The sequence below is a fragment of the Vicugna pacos genome, chromosome 1, assembly GCF_048564905.1.
Source record: "Vicugna pacos chromosome 1, VicPac4, whole genome shotgun sequence".
NCBI classification, from domain to species: Eukaryota; Metazoa; Chordata; class Mammalia; order Artiodactyla; family Camelidae; genus Vicugna; species Vicugna pacos.
The window spans coordinates 46,261,629-46,280,626 of NC_132987.1; the positions used below are offsets into that span (position 1 = coordinate 46,261,629).

At 38.1% G+C, this 18,998-nt stretch overlaps 1 protein-coding gene and 1 pseudogene across 6 annotated transcripts in view; one reads left to right on the forward strand and one right to left on the reverse strand.

The window, feature by feature from the left end:
- The window catches only part of NAALADL2 (N-acetylated alpha-linked acidic dipeptidase like 2), a 1,170,852-nt gene that overhangs the window by 911,201 nt on the left and 240,653 nt on the right, over positions 1-18,998 (forward strand). The window lies entirely within an intron of this gene.
- On the reverse strand, positions 14,038-14,949 carry LOC102541644 (heterogeneous nuclear ribonucleoprotein D-like pseudogene; annotated as a pseudogene).

The window sequence follows — 18,998 nt, forward strand, 5'->3', positions numbered from 1 at the left end:
GTCAAGTAGATAGAGAAATGGTTGCTGAAAGTGTAAACTTTATGAGGTTAAGAAAAATGAATGTCACAGATATGAAAGGAGACCCCAAATTAAATACTGTCACTGATGCTGAGAGATGAGGGTTCTAAGAAGATGGATTGGTTACCAAGCTCAAAAGCCCCAGCTAGATCAAGGAAGGGTTGATAAAAGCTATTTTGTCTAGAGAAACAGCAAATCAATGATGGCCTCCAAGAGAACAACTTCAGGTGAAACAAAAGCACATTGTGAGGAATTAAAGAATCAATGAGGGAGAACAGAGTAGCCTCCAATTGTTAGCTAGTCTACTAAGTAGCAAACTATGTGATCATTGGCAAAAACCTAAAATCTTGAAGGCTCTGTTTGCTCAAGCTTAAAGTAGAGATTGTAACAGTAGTTTTGTCTGCTTTATAGATATTACTTGAGGTTATGTTCAAAAAGAACTTGACATAGTGCCTGGCAAGTCACAAGTTCTCAGTCAAGGTTAGCTCTTCGTGTGTGGGTGATATGGTGAGCAGGGAGGATGCAAGAGCAGCAAGAGTTTGGAATTATTACACGACTGTTTGCAGTAAAGGGAAGTAGAGAGATGTATGTAGCAGATGAAAGGTGGCTGCAAATTCTTTGATATTCGTCCTGTTAAGAGATGGATCCCACTTCCACTTCCTGTCTCTCAGAATGTTTGCCCTGGAGAGATCCAGTCACCATGTAAACAGTGCAGTTATCCTGTGACTGCTGTCTGTGAGGAGACTCTGGGTAGCCATGAGAAGAGCTTGCATGAAGAGAGACATCAAACCACAAATGTGTGCCTGGATGACTTCTTAGGACCACCACTCAACCACCACCCAACCAAAACTACATGAGAGACCCTGAGTGAAAACTGCCCACTGCAACGCAATCAACCCACAGAACCATGAGTGATCATCATACATTATTGTTTTCAAACACTATGGTTTGTTTCCTAGCAAAAGAGAAACAGAACAGACATCACTTGTGAGAATGACAGTCAAGGGAAGATATCGTTGAATTATTCTTTTTGTTTGTTGTGTTTTCATTTATTTAGAAAGTTAACTGGGGATTTATGCAGGCTGAGGATTTACATTCTGAAGAAAAAGGAACTGAAGCTGCAAAAAAGACATCAGATAGTAAATGTAGCAGGGACCCAAAGAGACGATTAAAAATGTATGCAAGTTCTTAGCGGGGGGAGTTGACCTTGGGAAGCAGATTGAACACCTCTTCCTCTGAGAAGGAGAGAATGAGGAGAGAGAAAGCAAAGCTGGAGGGGCGGAGTAGGGAATATGAGAGAGATCTATGTAAACAACAAGTTTTCTTCATGTGTTTTAGTCTGAACTCTCAAAGACTTGAGTCATTACATTTTTATAGCGGTTAGGGCCTCCCAAAGGCTGCTGCCTCCTCCTCCTGGGTTCTGTTGATTGGAATCACAGCGAGGCTAATCAGGGGACATGGAAATCGAAGATCTTAGGTCACAACAGGATTTGAGTCATTTGCTGCCAGGCTCCCTTTTGACCCAAGAATTCTGGCTACTGCCATTATTACCTTCTTTTTTACCTCACAGTACACACACACGCACACACACACACACACACATATATACATTATAAGCTTTAGCACACTTAAAGATTTCTCGAACACAGATATTTTATCTTTTTACACAGGTGAAATGGGAGAAAAAAAAAAACTACAAAGTGGTGCTTTGGCAGACCTGCCAACTGATCTTTCTCAACGTGTGCCATGTAAACACTTCTCACTTAATGCACCGCACATGCATCATCCTTGAATGTTTAGTTTTATGGCTGCAGGAGTAATTTCCGAAGGTCATCTTAGAATGAGTGAAAACCTGAAGGTTCATGCAATTTATGTTCATTTTAGATAATACTGTATAACATTTAGGAACTATCAACTTTCATTCTCTACATGTTTGATCTAGTAATTGTAAAGATGAAATATGTTATCAGCCTTCCAGGAGTGTATACCCTTGCTGTGAAAAATCAAATTCCAAAATGAGTTAAAAAATGTAAACTCGTCTACTTACTTCTCCTTAACAGACTTTTCTTCATCTCTGTCACACTTCACTAGCCTTAAGAGAGTGAGATGGGAAAACACAAAAGCAGAACACTTCCAGGAGTATAAAAGGTACAGAAAAGAATTAACCAAATTTAAAAATGCAAAGCTCTCTTTAATCTTTGGAGACTAGTTAGATGTAATCTCTGGGGTTATTTCACAGGTGTATGTTAAGGTATAGTCACCATCATCAACATTTCAGGCTTATAAAAAATATTCTTGACTTTGTGGTTCGTGTGGTTTGGCTCTGAGTTACAAGGTCCTTGATATTTTTATTCCTCTCTTGCTGTGATGTTAGCTTCTGTTGCCACTACCTCCTTCATCGGGACTTCACAGATCCCTCTTCTCCCAAATATCCATTCATTTCCTCTTCACTATATCTTTTTTATCAGCCCTCAAACAGATGTTTTTCATCACCCTCAGGAAACAAACACACAAGACAAAATGAAACCAGTCTTTCTGGCAGTGCTGCCCCTCCTTGTGACACTGCCCTCCTTTTCTCCTCTCTCATCCTCCAGACTCTGAAGGGATTTTTCTGCTATGTCCATTTTTAGGTCTTTGGTCCACTCTTCCTCCCGCGGTGATTTCATTTGCACTTTTGCTACTGAATGAAAACTGCTTCTGCATTGGAGAGAGTGGACAGGAACATCTCAGCTCTCCTGAGGGTCAGTAGGGGACAATCAGGTGTCTCTTTTCAACTCTTAACCTTACAGATGGCTCTGCATCTCTCTTATTTTGGATCTTAAGGCATTCTTCATGATTTCTTTTCCTGCTGCACTAGTCATGTCTGTATTTGTCCCTTAAATGTGTCCCCTCCACACTCATGCACATGTGGAAACACATGGTTTCACCCTCAGGTCTTGTCTTTTCTTCACACTCTACCTGGGTGAATGTGAAGGAAAAAAGAAGAAAACGCATTAACTCCTAGGCCTCAGCTACCCTGGACATCCTGGAGATCTCTGGAACCTGTCTCTCTGGTGCCCATTTGCCTGCTTGAAAATGCCCAGGAACCTCAGTTCCAATTGACTAAATGTCATTTCTCTTCCATCACTCCTCAAACTTTGTTCTCTTCCCATATATGTTCTCTCAGTTAATGGGTCATTTTGATTCACTTAACCCAGCAGCTGGCAAGCTAGGTATTATCATAGTAGATTGAAACTCACAGCCAGTGTCCAACCATTAGACATACAGAACCAGCAATTTCACATGGTTTAACTTAATACATTTCCTTTTCTTTTCTTCTTCCTTATCCAATCAGTCACCAAATTCCATTTAACTTTACTTCAGAGGCCCTAAATCCATCCATTCTTCCCTATTTTTAACTTCCACTGCCATAATTCTCAACCTCTTAATTGCTTGCTTGTATTGTTGTAAAATTATCTGGATTAATCCTTTTGAGTCTATTCTTTTGCATTTTGAGGGTTTTCCAGATGTTGATAGTAGATTGTGTTTAAGAACAGAGATCTGTGAGCAGAGCCCCTGTTGTTTGCCTATTTCTACAGCATAATATTTCTTTTCAGTATTATGACATTCATGTCTTCATTCCAGATAACTACCACAGCTTTAACATTAGCGCCCCTATCTCCCCTACCAGACCTGGCCCCCTCTAGGCATCCTAAGGTTGAACTTGCATGAGTGGCTTGCTAGCTCAGGAACAGGCTTTGCCCTTTAATGATGCAGGTAATGATCCCAATGTGAATGTCTCACTTTTCCCCTTTGAGGATATCCCACGCAGTCTACCATTGTCACCTGCCCTATGAAATCTTCCCTGATAGACTTACTACCCATTCCTTGAACACCAGAAGAAAATTAATTGCTTCTTTTCTGTGTATACTTTAAAGGGCTCTATTGTAGTAATAATCACATTGTATGAAATTATAGATCTTTTATCTATTTGAAGCTCCTGCTGTCTTTTTTTGACTGTGTAGAGTAGGCATTTAAATATTGAATGAGTGAATACGTAAGTAGATGAATGCATGAACTGGAATTTAAGTTTCACTTTTATTTATTCCCACATGAATGGGGCATGTCAGTCAGCTCTGTCGTGACTAGTCTCTCTGTGATGGCACTGAGTAAATCTGTAAGTCTCTCAATTAGAATGTCACCACCTGCTGACTCTGTTGTATCAACTATTTGGAAATGGTGAAAAATAGTCATTAATATTTATAATGTGTTTTACAGTCTTCAGAGTTTTTCATTACATATTAACTCACTCACTTTTGCAACAGCTCTGTAAATTAGAGCACTGTTACAGGGAGGCACTCTGAAGTTATGGCTCATTTAAGGATAAAACAGGCAGAAAATGACAGAACTAGAAAATCACCCGGGATTTCACACTGAAGCCTGCTGTGTGAGCACTGTGGATTTGGACTACCTGGGTTGAAATCCCAGTTCCTCCACTTAGTAGCCCTGGGCCTCCTTTCTTTACCCATAAAATTAGGTGATATCGTTCCCTACTAGAAGGGTTTTTGTGAAGAGTAAAGGAATTGAATGTATCTATAGTTTGCAGCAGAGTGCTTGTCATTTAGTTAATATAAATGTTAATTGTTATTATTATGCTATAGATTTTCTCTGGTAAAGAGGGACTGGACCTGTATCATAGCTAGAATCACTCTCTCTTTCTCTCCACCCACCCTTCTCTCAACAATTTAAGAAGCTGTATTGAAGAGCTGTGTGAATAGGGTCATGTCACAGAAAATAATCCGATAAGAAAAGTCATGTGGACACATGGGTAGAAAGCTAAGCACTCCTGAGTCTGTAGTTTCTAGATGTCTTGACCCAAACTAATCATAATCTAGTCTCGCAAAACTCTCAGGAGAGACCAAAAGGGGCTGTTATAGTCCAATATTGTCCCCCCCACCCCAAAATTAATGTGTAGAAACCCTAGTCCTCAGTACCTCAGAATATGACTACTTGGAAATAGGGCCTTTAAAGAAGTGCTTAAGTTAAAGCAAAGCCATCAGGGTGGGTCCTGACCCAGTCTGACTGGTGTCCGTGTGAGAGGACATTTGACCCGAGGAGATGCCAGGCACGCCTGCACGCAGGAGAAAGACCGCATGAAGACACAGGAAGCAGGTGGCTGTCTGCAAGCTTAGGAAAGAGGCCTCAGAAGAAACCAGACCTGCTGATACCTTGATCTTGGACGTCTGGTCTCCAGAACTGCAAGAGAGTGCATTTCTGTTGCTCAAGCCACCCAGGCTGTGGCTTGGTGGTGGCAGCCCTAGCCCATTCATGCAGGGGCTCTTGCTCACAGTCAGCACACAGTTTACTCAGGGAGAATCTGAGGCATGAAGAAACTTAGTGACTTGCTTCAGATCATACAAATCCTGCCAGAGCCATAAATGTGAGAAAATCTACCTGGGGGACTGAGTTTGTGCTTCTGCATTAAATGAATTCAGGTACGGTAGGAAGTTACAAATGCCAGGAACCTACTGTGCAAAGAGCTAGTCCTCGTTACAATCATGTTTTAACCCAGGATGCATTCAGTTTCGTCTGGATTAAGCTTCAGTCAGTGGGTTCCTGTCTACTAATTGGCTTAACAGTTTCCTTAAACTTTGGGGGAATTTTCATGAGCAATTAGGCCCTTGGTTAAATGTCAGTGATTCTGGTTCAAGTCTATGGGAGCTATAGTCAGTGATATCAACAATTTAAAAAGAATAACTGAACTTCCAAAGTAATTATAATATTAGGACATGGCATCGATGTAGTGTGCTTAACTTCCCCAGTGCTCTTTCGTTTCTCCTGTTTAAGACTTTATGAGGAAATACCAATCCTATGGAAAGTAAGATAGTATCCAACCGTTTTAGTACTTTACAGAGAGAAAGAAATAACTTCAGATAACAAAGCTCCTTCTCTATAGTTATTTTTATCATATGAAAGACAGAAGACAGAAGATAAAGCAAAAATTGATGGGAGCGTCAACGTGGTGAAAAATGCCTTTGAGTCGGGGCTGAACTACTGGACGGTTTTCTTGAGAGGACTGGTCGTCTTTCAAATGAGATATTATCTGTTGTCACTTCCATAAAAAATGTAGCGCCTGCCTCCGCATGTTTCTTCTACTTTGAAGAGTTTTCCTTGGTTAGACCTGAAAGGTTGGCCAGTGGAGGCAAAAAATTTGCCTTTGTTTTCTTGGGTCAGCAGCCCCTGCACTCAAATTCTTTCAGATTCAAAGTTGAAGTGCTATTGTCTGCTTTGCTGAGTTCATCTATTGTTCGACTTCCCTGTTTACACTAGTGTGAAAGAACATATTCAGAAGCAGCTTTACAAGAAGCTACTCTAAAATATACATGTACCTATTACTTATTGAACACACTGTTCTGAGCTCAATGCTCTGTCCTAGTTTCTGTGTTCTTTTTATTTCAGTTTTTCTGGAAGTTTGAATTGATCTCATAGTACACAATTCACTCACTTACTAATTCAATAAACATTATTCATGGAACCCATTATTTTTTCTATGTGCCAGGCACAATTCTAGAGATAAAAAGAAGAAGATAAAAGCCCTGAAAGAAACCACAGTCTAGACCTGAACTGTTCAATAGTGTACACTAGCTGCATGTGGATTTTTAGGTTTAAATTGAATGAAAATTAAATAAAATGGAGAATTCAATTCCTCGGTCATACAAACCACTTTTTATGTGCTTAATAGTAATATGTGACAGTGGCTACCGTACTGGACAGTGCAGAGGAACGTTTTCATCTTTGCCAAAAGTTCTGCTCTGGTCTATGATATTAACATATTCCAACAGCTTGCATGTTCTGAGGAAGCATAGTCTAATTCTGTTTTTTCTGGGCAATACTATGGAGCAATCCGAACTATAGTAGCCATGGTTGGGAAAAGTAATTGATGAAAAAGCAAGCATCTTTTTTTTTTTTTCACTATTGCTTTTTTCAACTGTTGTAAACCTGATTTACCGTAGCCATCTGAAGATGTCAAGGTTGTGCTACAATGGACAGCAGAGTGTGGCATCTTGGATCCCCAGGGCTTCAGAGAGATGGACGTTAGATAATCAGCACAATTACAGAATTATACAAACTGTTTTAAAGGTTTGTTTTTTTTTTTTTTTTTTTTTTTAAGATCAAGGATTCGAGTCAGGGTTAGCAGGGAATCTATACAAGGTGCTCTCTTTGAGAGCCACCATTCCAAAGGGTTAAGAGGATCAAAAACTTGAATTCGGGAGACAAAGCTAGGCTTAAGAACAAGACGAGTGAGAGTAATGAACCAACCAGAGGGCAATCCAGATGGATTTCAGTGTACAGATACCTCGCTACCTCTCCTAAATACATTGATTGTGAGAATTTAAAAGTGAATGCCATGCCACTCTTTTTCAAAAATAAGATGGGCAGCTTCGGGTTGTGTGGGGTCATGGTTAAGACGAAGGACGTAACTGCAGCATGAAAACTGAATGCCTCTATGATACTTGTAATTGAAGTAGTTTCTTAATAAAAGCTGTAGTTTTTGCTTCCCATGCTTTTCTAATTGCATACCTTTGAATCCATTACTTGAGGACTTAAATGTTAAGTTATGTTGCTCTGAAAATGACTGAACATTATCACTAGTGTTGGAAAGTGTACAGGTTTATTAGCATTCCTAAAAGCCATTAAGTATAATAGAATGAAAGAGAAAATGATTATCTTCACTCTAAAAATGTAAAGGTTTTCATCATTTTCCCCCCATCTTTTTTTCCCTTCTGTATGAATACAGAAGGCAATTCGGGGGACATTATATATGGGTAATTGAGCATTCAGCATTGAGGTGGTATTCTGGCAAGTCTCATGAGGTTATCAGATTTTGATTTTTGATCTTGCTTTTTTACCTGGTAGCTGCTGTGAAACCCCCTCTGATAGGAATCATGTACCGAGTACAGCTGGGACAGGAGGTAGTAAATGGAGCGGAGTCCAGGGCGGGTTCCTGTTGCACGCAGTTAGGGGTATGTTGCCCTTGTGAAAGCAGTTCTGCTAAAGGAGAAAATGAATAAAGAACTGGTCTCAAAAGCAAACAGTCTCTGGCAATTACTGAGAGGTGAGATTACAGATGAATGAAAGGAGGAAAATCAGATAAGAATGAGAGGTAGAGTTAGTGCTGAAAGGAATGAAAAGAGTTATACATATTAATTCTATTCGTGAAAATAGATTTCCGCAGCTGGGGTTTTGCTTTTTTCTAGGCAGGTTTTTCCTGTCTAGTCTCTATAAAACAGTGGTTCTTCACTAGAAATAAATATCTGAATAACCTATGGAGCTATAAAATAAATATAGGTATATAAATTAGGATAAGTGTGTGTGTACCTATGGCAACAAAATATCCCCATAGTTTATCTTTTGTTTAGTTGTTGGTCCACATCTCTTTAGGTTGAACAACAAGGCTGTTTCCCTGGTTACGTAAGCAAGAAGGAGGTACCAGCTGAGAACAGAGGACTGACATCCAGCTTTTGTGTCAATGTATAAATATATGCGGAATGAGCATTTGTGATACACTCTGCAAACTGCTGCATGGTACCAGCATGATTCAAGTGTGCACTCTTTGTTAAGAATTTCTAATTCAAAGGTCTGGGATTGGATGATCGAATCCTCTTTCTAATTTCATGAACCTGAAATTCTCAAATAATGAAGGAAAACTATTGCTTGAGCTATTCATCTGCCAGTTTGTTGTTTTCAATACCAGTTAGGGAAAAGTAAAAGACCTTGAGGATTATCTTCAGAGTTTGAAAATGCACAAGGCCTGGGCTCTGGATGGCTCTAAGTTGTGATCATGTTAGTCATTTCTTCCTATCTGTTGTAAAATTTTATTCAATTTCACTACTTACAAATATCATGACAAGAGGACAAAATATTTTCTTTTACTCGCCGTCCTCCCCGAGTCTGGACATCTGCTTGTTACTATCACTTTTATTAACTCTAACTTGTTTTAAGTACTTTTCTCATCATCTCTCAGTTTATCGTGCAAGTACCAGGCTTCCTCACCTTGTGTGTGCCATGTTTGGAGAGAATACAAATGTGCAGCTAATTTTATATGCGTGTATCTGCAGTTACTTCCCTTTTCTAAACACTCTTCAAGACCAGTTCTTCTTAAGCATGTTAGAACACTCCTTGATTTGTATTTACGTCAGTGTTATTTTTAGTGACACTGTGCCCGAAACAGTCTCATGTCCCTTATGTTTCTTCTAAAGTTTCTACTCTCTCACTCCATAATCTTAAGATTTATAATGGTGTATATTCACTAGTACAATTTATCAGTAAGCAGACAAATGGACTACAGTGGCTTTTACAGTATGTAGTGGTATAAGGCCCAAATATACCTTTAAATAAATGATTATTTTTCATCATTGTATGTGTTAGTTATCTCTCAGCAGGCCTTAATCTGCAATAGGGCTAAAAAGAGAGGATACAAAATAACCTTTTCTTTATTCTTGGCAATTTATAAAATTTTTTCTGATGTATTTCTGATAATGTCTCACAAAACAAATTTGCAGAATTAAAACTAAAAATTTTGTCAGATATCAGTGCTTCATATAAACATCCTTTAAGTATTAATTTGCTATTTATGTCATTTCTTCCAAATGTGAAGATCACACCAATGATGTTACATCGTTAATATAGAAAATTACTTACTATCCAGAAATTAGATGGTGACAGAGCTAAGAACTGAATTCATGAAATTCAATGCTTTTTCCTAAGTTATCAACCAATTCAGAGGAGACCCATAAAGCAGATGACAAGAGGAAATAGTGCCTTTAATCCTATGGATTTTGTTTACTCTTATGGACCATTGTTAAGTGTAGCCAAACGAATGTGCACATGTACGCACAAATACACACAGAAACACGTCAGACTGCAAGACAGATGCAGACCTGATACATCTAAGGCACTGTGAAGGAAGTTTCATTGAATTAATAAATAGACATTATAGAATTGTTTATGAAAGTGTGAATGATCAGACTTGTATACCAACCATGATGGTGAAACGTAAATGGTTAGCAAGTCAAGTAAAACTAGTCCAGCAAATTCCTATTAGCCACATTGAAAGATGGAGTATATTGCTGAAATGCTTTAAAAGGGAGGCTAATGTATGAACTTAAAATACGAGAAGTTCACAATATTAAAATGCAGTGCTTTGTGCTATTATCAATAAGATTATCTACAGCACAGTTACAGCTTTTCTATCATTTCTGAATCTCTGCTTTACTTTTAGTAAGACATGCAGTTAAAGACACCAAATGGTAAACCAATCTGTTTTTATACTTTTTAGTGATCCTGCAGTGATTTAATTGTAGAAAGAATTTAAATTAATGGATAAGATATCATTGGAGAATTATCTGTGGATTTTCAGTATCCTCACCAATGCTCATTCCCATTATAGTAGATAATTGGAGGAGACATTTCTTAGAAATATCATATGTGGAAAAGTTCTAGAGATTCTATTTGGCAGCAAGCTAAACAGGAATCAGCAGTGTTCTATGACTAGTAAAAGGCTAAATTTACCTTAAATTGCACTAGTAAACGTTAGAGAAAAGAGTGGGGATGGTCATTACTGCACTTTTCACTAATGTGGCCACACCATCCCTGGAGAATTTGCACGAGTTGTGAAGAATGTAGTTTAAGAGGGCTTTGTAACTAGAAGAAAGTGCGAAAGATAGTAAATGCATCTGAAATTAATTATATTAAAATTATATTGAAATATAACTGATGTCATAAATTAAAGAAAGAAGAGACTTAAGGTGAATAACTACTCTTACATATGGCAAAGGTATATTATTCTAGTTTAAGAAGGCAGAACAACAAACAGTGGGGGACATCAAAGAAAAATGTTTATTGACTGGCCAAGAAGAATGAAGAACTCTACATTTTGTGTTGTCCAAAAAAAAAGGAAGGCCCACTTTAAAAAGGGACTACCATTGGAGCCAAAATGAGAATCAAGTGTGAGAATCTTCAAATTTCATGATCGGTTGGCAAGTTTGCAGACAAAGATGATTATTATCTAGCACATAAAAGTGTAATACTAGCTTTCTCTTGTAATTTCTAGATTTTACAGATTCAGAATGTTTCTGACAACAACAACAAAATCTAAACATACTAGTTTCGTAATATTGACAATGCGACAGTCTGGAAACATAAGTTAAAACTGATACAACTAGAGAGATATATGAAAGTATGATAAAATATTTGTAGTGTCTTTGTCTCAAGGGATTATGGATTTTTTCCCTTTGATATTTTATGAACTGTTTTTTAAGAGAATATGACTTTTTATAGTCTAATAAAGTAACAAAACTACTTTAACTTGAGTCAAAAAAGAAATGCCACTGTATCTTTGGAAGAAATCCTGTGGTTAGTATTCATTTGTATATATTTAAAGTTCTCAAAATAAGTAGATTTTGTTCAAAATATGCAGAATTTGTTAGTTATAATTCTACTTTTTAAAATTTCATTATGTTTTGTATACTAAATGCTTAGTATAATCTCTAGAAGGTATGGTGGGTTAAATTGTGTACCCCAGAAAGTTATGTTCAAGTCCTAATTTGCAGTACTGGTGTATGTGACCTTATTTGGAATCAGGGTCTTTGCAGATATAAGCAAGTTAAGATGATGTCATGGTGCATTAGTTTAATGATGGATGTTCTTGTTTAAGGGGATGCTGGGACACAGTGACACACAGGAAAAAGATATGTAAAGACATGGAGGGGATTGAAGTGGTACATCTGCAAACCAGGGAATGGCAAGGCATCTACCAGAAGCTGAGAAAAGGGAAGGAAGGATTCTAGCCCAGAGCCTTTTAGAGAACATTTAGGACGTCTAGCCTCCAGACCTTGAGACAAGTTTCTTTTGTTTTAAGCCACATCTTTTGTGGCATTTTGTTACAGCAGCCCTAGGGAAATAGTTGACATAGATTTTTATTAAATAGGAAATTCCTCAGGACAGCATTAATAATGAAAATACTAAGCATTTTCCCACTTTCTAACACTAGGTTATTATTTAATAATGTCTTTTTATATTATTTCCCTTTAGAGCATGCTATCAAGAATGCACTGAACTTTCATATTGGCTTAAAGAAAAAGAGAGGAAACCATTAAATAATTAAATGTGTTAAACTAAAATCCCAAGAATTTGGAGACATTACCTCTCTACATCTTTATTCTCTTTTAAGTGCTCATCAGGACTTGAGATTATATTTTTTGTCTTGTTTATATGTTTATTCACTGCCCCTCACTACTGAAAGCAGTGCCTTTGGTTGTCTTCACCATGGCTGGCACGCGGTAAGTGCTCAGAAGCATTGTGGGAGGCTCCCCATGTGGTGACAGATGCAGGCATCGACAGCTCCGGGCTTGGCATACACAGCAGGGGAGAAAGTTGCCTCAACTGCCCCGGCTGGCTTACTAGGACACAGCTGAGGTCATATACCACATCTTAAATAGGCTCTGGGGCAAGGAGATGGTGTGCTCTGAGATGCCGTTGCTGGGGACAGTGTGGTCTTCACTGGAACCACAAGGGGAATCAGCCCACTCAGATCTCACAGATGAGGTGGTCTCTCCAATGAAAGATTGCTTGCCATGTAGAAACAACAAATTTAAGTACAACAGATTTCAGTAAATAATTTTTCTTATATCTTATCTCACTTCTGACGCTGTCTTCTCAGGACACAAGTAAAACACTACCACTGATTTAAATATTTAAACTACACCTTACTTTCTTTAGAAAAAAAGCTGGAGTTTAACTTATTTTTACCTTAATTATGGAAATCATTTGTGGCGAGCTTTAGTTAAAGCAGTGTTTTCTTATTTCAGTTATTTCTATGAACAATTTTTTTTCAGTTTCTTCATGTATCCCTTAAAACACCCAATTGTGTATAACGTTCAGTTGCAATAAATAAACATTCATGAAGCTGTCTAGAAGACATCCAATCTTCTGTTCCTTTAAATGAGAGGTGTTTAACCGAGGTATAGCAAAAGGTCCATGAACCCTGAACATGACACGTGCGTTTTTGTCTTGTGTACTCACAGATCTTTTTCTGGTTAAAGAATTCATAACTTTGAGCAGATTCTTTACAGGATCTGTGATTCTACCATAAGGAGGGAATCAATGCCTGAAAGTAGTGGTTCTCAAATGGGGGTGATTTTGTGCCCCAGGAAACATTTCAAAAAACTTTCGGTCATTACAATGGGGAATGAGAGATTGTTTCTGGCATCTAATGGATAGAGAACTCGGATGCTCCTAAACATTCCGTAATGTACAGGACAGGCCCCCATAGCAAAAAAGAACTGTGCCTAAAATATCATCAGTCCCACTCTTGATAAACCTTGCTTGAGCTAATCGACTATTCTACATCTCTCCACTCAAGACTAAGATTTATAAAAAAGCATAAAATACTCAAACTACATTATTTTAGCTTCTCTCTATGAAACTTCTTGTTCCTTGGCATGATGTTGTCACTCACTTTGAAGGCATGTTACAAAACTCTGTCCCTGGAAAGTGATTTTATATGCTGCGATGCTGTGAACGGGGCATCCCACGAGGGCTTTGTTTCAGCTACCTGCAGATTTCCTTTCAGATCTCATTTCTAGGAAGATCAGCTCTGGCGTATCATAAATGGATAATCTGAGGTGAGACTGATCTTATTTTTTGTTTTGGTTATTAGGAAGATATAGGCAACCTGAAGCCTATCTTCTTTTTTTTTTTTTCACATAAGGAAGCATTTATTTGAGGTTTAACATGAAACTGTACAAATAAAATTTGTATAAACAAATCCACATCGAGTCATAAGAATATAGCAAAAGACAAAGTAAAAACAAAGAAAACTAATTGGCGGCTATATACAGTTGGACAGAGCTGTGTCTTGTACACTAGAAAGTCTTTTACAAAATTATCATCTTAGAGCAGCAGGAGACCAGTCCTCAATGTTGTCCTGCAAGACGGGTTACTTTAGCAATCTCCTCCTGTCCTCTCCAGTGTTCTCCTCTAGTATGGCTGGCGGTGGTTCTGGTGATTGCCACCCCCTCGAGATGCCTTGCCGTAAGTGCTCTGTTGGCCACTGTAGTCTGCATGTCCCTGTCCATATCCATAGTTCCCATAGTTACACCCAGTACAATCATAGCCGCCATAGCCACTATGGTTTGATCACCACCATAGGCACTATTGTAATTTCCATATCCTTGATCATAATAGTTATTAAATCCTTGGTTCCAGTTTTGGCCCTGGCCTTGTCCACGACCCCTAGCACCACCTTGTCCACCAGCTGCAGCACCTGTACCTCCTTTTTGTTGTTGCTGTTGCTGTCTATATACCTCTTTGGGCTCAGCAACTTTAATGTCACACTTCCCAGAACCGATTTGATGATGTCTGCTTTCTAACAATTTCTTTACTGGCTCTTCATCTGTATAGGTAATAAAACAAAATCCTCTTCTTTGATTTGTCTTTGTATCCATGGGAAGTTCAATATTTTCAATCTCTCCAAAGGCTCCGAAATATTCTTTAATTTGTTCTTCACAAGTATCTGGGCTCAGTCCACCCACAAAAACCCACCCACAAAAAGGGTTCTTTCCCTTTTAAAGCTTTTGCCCTTTTAGGGTCTATCAATTTGCCATCCAGTTTGTGTTCTTTCAGTTCCAAAACCTTATCAACACTAGCAGCATCTTTGAAAAGCACAAATCCAAATCCTCTTGTTCTTCCAGTGACAGGATCTGTTTTAATTGTGCAATCTACAACTTCCCCAAATCAAGACAAATACTCAGTCAGATCTTTCTTGCTTGTATCCCAGCTCAAGCCTCCAATAAACATTTTACTGTCATCCTGCTGATTCTTGCTGGCATTGATCTTGGACCCCTCTGTGTTGCTGTACTCGTGCATGTCCTCCATGGCGGCGGCGGTGTTGTTGGCCGGGGGGTGCTGGCGCGCAGTCCGAGTCACAGCAGCAGCGGTGTCAGAGCGTTGTCCCTATCTTCTAATAGTGTAGTTTGGATAATCTGATTCTCGCATCACTTTGATACTCTAATATCTATTTTTCGTCGGCCTTTACTTAGTAACTTGTAATTTTTTGGTTAGATCTATCATAAGTAATTTTTAATACAATCTACATTTTTTTTCCTTTGGATGAAGTAAATAAATTTAAAATCCTGTGAATCATAGGACTTAACATGAAAGATAGCAAGTATATACAGTTGACCCTTGACTAACATGGATTTGAACTGTGCAGGTTCACTTATATGCCTATTTTTTTTCTTTTTGAAGATGTATTACAGTACTACATGATCCGTGGTTAATCGAATCCATGGATGCAGGACAGCAGATAGGGAGAAACTCCTGTAAAGTTACAGGGGGCTCCAGAGAGCCAGTGCCCCAGACCCAGCAGTGTTCAGCGGTCAACTCCAGGACGTGATTTCTTTATGCAGTTTATACCGCTTAATTCCTTAACATCAATGCCATTTCATATTGCCATCTCTATTTAGAGTATATATTCTATATCACTTTTGTATCTTCTACAGTTACACTCTTTAGTTTATTTCCTTTATTTAACTAAAAAAAAAAAAAAGTAGCACCTATTGTGCTAAGAGGCACTGTGGACCTAAATACAAAGTTTTTTTTTTTCTCCCAGAGCTTACATGGTAACAGGGGAGATACCTTTGTAAATCCATAATGACAAACAGAAATATGCTAATTTGTGTGCTGTTAGGAATGAGGAATATGCTCTAAGTATATGGTGCAAAAAGTAGCCTCATCGAGTCTCATAGATGCTAACTGACTGAGAAGGGGGTGTACAGCTAGATATTCTCTATTTTTTTTTCATTTATAAAACTAAGATAGAAAATGATGGATGTATAGATATATAGAAAAAATTCATAGAATACATATACATATAGTATAATGTGTGATAGATACATAGATTCAGTGAACTTCCAGTTGCTTTTAAAATTTACTTTGGTTGTTTTTGGTCAAGCATCCAATTTACCATGGCTTTTTAACCGTTTTGTTAACCACCTTATTTCTAGCTGTATATAATCTATCTACTTAATAAGGAAATTCACTCAGGTCATTTTAATAAAGATTAGCAAGACAAAGCTCAGAATTAGCCTGGGCAGAACCCAAGAATTTTATTATTCCCTTATTCCGCTCCCCTACAGCACCTCCCATTTCTCCACCCACCTGCCAATATACTGGAACCCATTCTTTGAATCTAGTCTGCTTTGGACATATCCAGTTGAATGTGATCTAAAACAGTGTCATAACTTAGTAATGTTAGCTGAAAACTGGGTTCACCTCTTGGTGGGTGTCGAGCTAAAAGACACAACCAAGCCAAAGATGGGGAGGAGGAAGGATTTGTTACTAGTAAGGAGAACATGGGGGATCTTTCCCAAAGCAGTGTATCCCCAATAACAAAAGTGAGGAAGTCTTATGGTATGAGCACATACATATTCATGAAGGGCCTTAGATGGTAGGCGGAGCCTAAGCTTTAGCTGATGGAAGACGTGAGGGTCAGCAAAAGTCAACATCAACATCCCTTAGGCTTCACTTACCAAGGAGGTATTTAAACTCTGCAGAACAGCTCAAGATAGTGCTTTCGGCCAGTCCTGACCACTGAAATAGGACTGGAGTCTTTACAACTGATTTATCTTTCCTGTTGTTACTTCTCTTGCCTATTGTTCTCTTAACATCTTTATTACAGAGACCTGTTCAAGGACAAGCACTGTGGCCAAACTTAGATACCAAAATGGCTAACGCCAAAAATTGCTTCTCTTATATCACGAAAGTCATGGCTAGATCTCTTTCTCCAGGGACCCCCTACCCTATCTGGTTAGAGTAATAACTATACGTTTAATGATCAAAACCTTTAAAAATAAAATGTTTGTTAGACTTCTTCTAATCTTAGTGTTTTTTCAAACTTTATTTCTCGGTGATTATCAGAAAGGGAATTATTGGTCAAATGCATTTGAGAAAATTACATGAGTTTTTTTTTTTTAAATTAATGAACATCTCAGAGCCCTCATTGTGTGTGGTTATTAAAAGCATTTTCTTATATGACTATAGAACACCTAATTGAAACAAGGTCATTCTAAAAAAGGTTGTTAATTATGTTTTTTTAAGTTATCATATTCACTTATGGCAATAACTTGGTCACTATTCATCATCATTACTTTTCTAAAAAATTACATTTTCACGTTAACTTTTTTCTACAGGAGTATCACAGCCAACAATGATCCAGGTTCTATTATGAATGGAGAAAGTATTCTAAGAACCCTCTTAGATTTTAATATTTATCAGGACTGTGTGATAGAGAACAAGAATGCCTGGAGCCTTTAAAAAGAAAAATCTACAATTCATAATCAGGATCTTTAAAATGTAAAGTATCAGCCTCCTTCAAAATGAGGACACTCTTGTTAAATGCTAATCTTGGAGCTACTTAACTGCTGTATTTGCAGCAGGGACTAGTGTTGGTACAGGGGAAAAAATAATTCATGCAATTTTTAGTAAATTTCAGTTTACCAAAAAGGTGTGTTTGTGTATATATATGCAAAATATATATACATATGAAAAATAAGGCACCCTAATTCATTTGCAATTGGTGCAGCTGTGCTTTACATCGCCTTTGGATCTGTGTGGAGATTGACTAGAGTTCACCCTTATTTTACAGTTAAATAATTGGAAGGAGGAATCGGCAGTCATGCTTCCTCTTCTTGTTTTTTTAAATATTTTAGGCATTTCAAAAATAGTTGAGAAATTTGCACGGATTAAATTGGTTAGGCTTTTGCTTAAAATTAGAGCTAAAATTAAAATGAAGTGAAACTCATTCTACTGTTGAGTTTTTTTCTTCCTAAAGCATCTGTAAGCAAAGGTTGATGTGTCTAATATTATTTCAGACTTTCTAAGTGGGTAAATACATATTGTGCCAAACTGGGAGGTTTGCTGAGGATCTGACCAGAGGTAGCATCACTCCTGGACTAGGCAGAAGCTTTAGGAGATAAACTCCAAATAGAGGTCTCCAGAATTAAAAGAAAAAAGAAAAGAAAAGAAAACAAAGTAAAAACAAAACACACACAAAAACTTTAAACAAGAACATTACTACTGTTTTGTCTTAATTGGCTCTGGAGATCCATTTGCTGAAATGTGGGACTTTCTTCCCAGGAAAACCCATATTTCTTCCCATATTCCTTTCACTCTCAAGTAGTGTGTGAGTGAATCCACTTTCAGACACGCAGTCATCCAAGACCACCTGGCTTTTCTATTATTGTAGCAAATAGAGAGTTACACTTTCTAGTCTCGAAGTCCCGAGAATCACGTTTCCAAAGGTTTGTGGTTGGTTTTCCCTGAGGTTTTTCGCTTTCCTTGGGCTGTTTTCTTTTCTTTGAAATGATTAGCGGTAAAAACCTAAAAATGAAAGGAGCCTGAGGGCTTGTCATCTGAGCAGCCAGATGGGAATCTGCTGAAAGAAAGGAAAAAGGACCTGCCGACAGCTTGCCTAGGCGGGAGGAGCTCTGAGCTTGCCGGGGTGTTTGCTGGAGCTAAGTGGAATCGTGGTCAGAGCTCTGCTGTTACATTCACTTGAACACTACATAGGCTATTTTCAGTCTGACATTTTTTCCTATTTTCATAGCTGATGAGGCCCACCAACCAACGTTGTAGGTAGAGATGGATAGTTAATTACCTGGTTGTAATCCAGACACATGCTGGATAGTTAATAGCTTCTTGGATGCTGGATAGGCTCCTCAAATTTTCTTACAATAAAATGCGACTAGTCACTCAGCTAGACAAAATATACTTGAGAAAATATACGTGAGAAATTAAATAATAGATGAAGAATGCTAGATTAGTGGGTCTCTAATCCCCTTCTGCCTTTCTCTAAAAATCTAATTCCTCCAATAAAAAAGACGATCCATGGAGGTCCATGAATAATACTGAAATGAGTAATTTAGTCAAATAATTCCAAA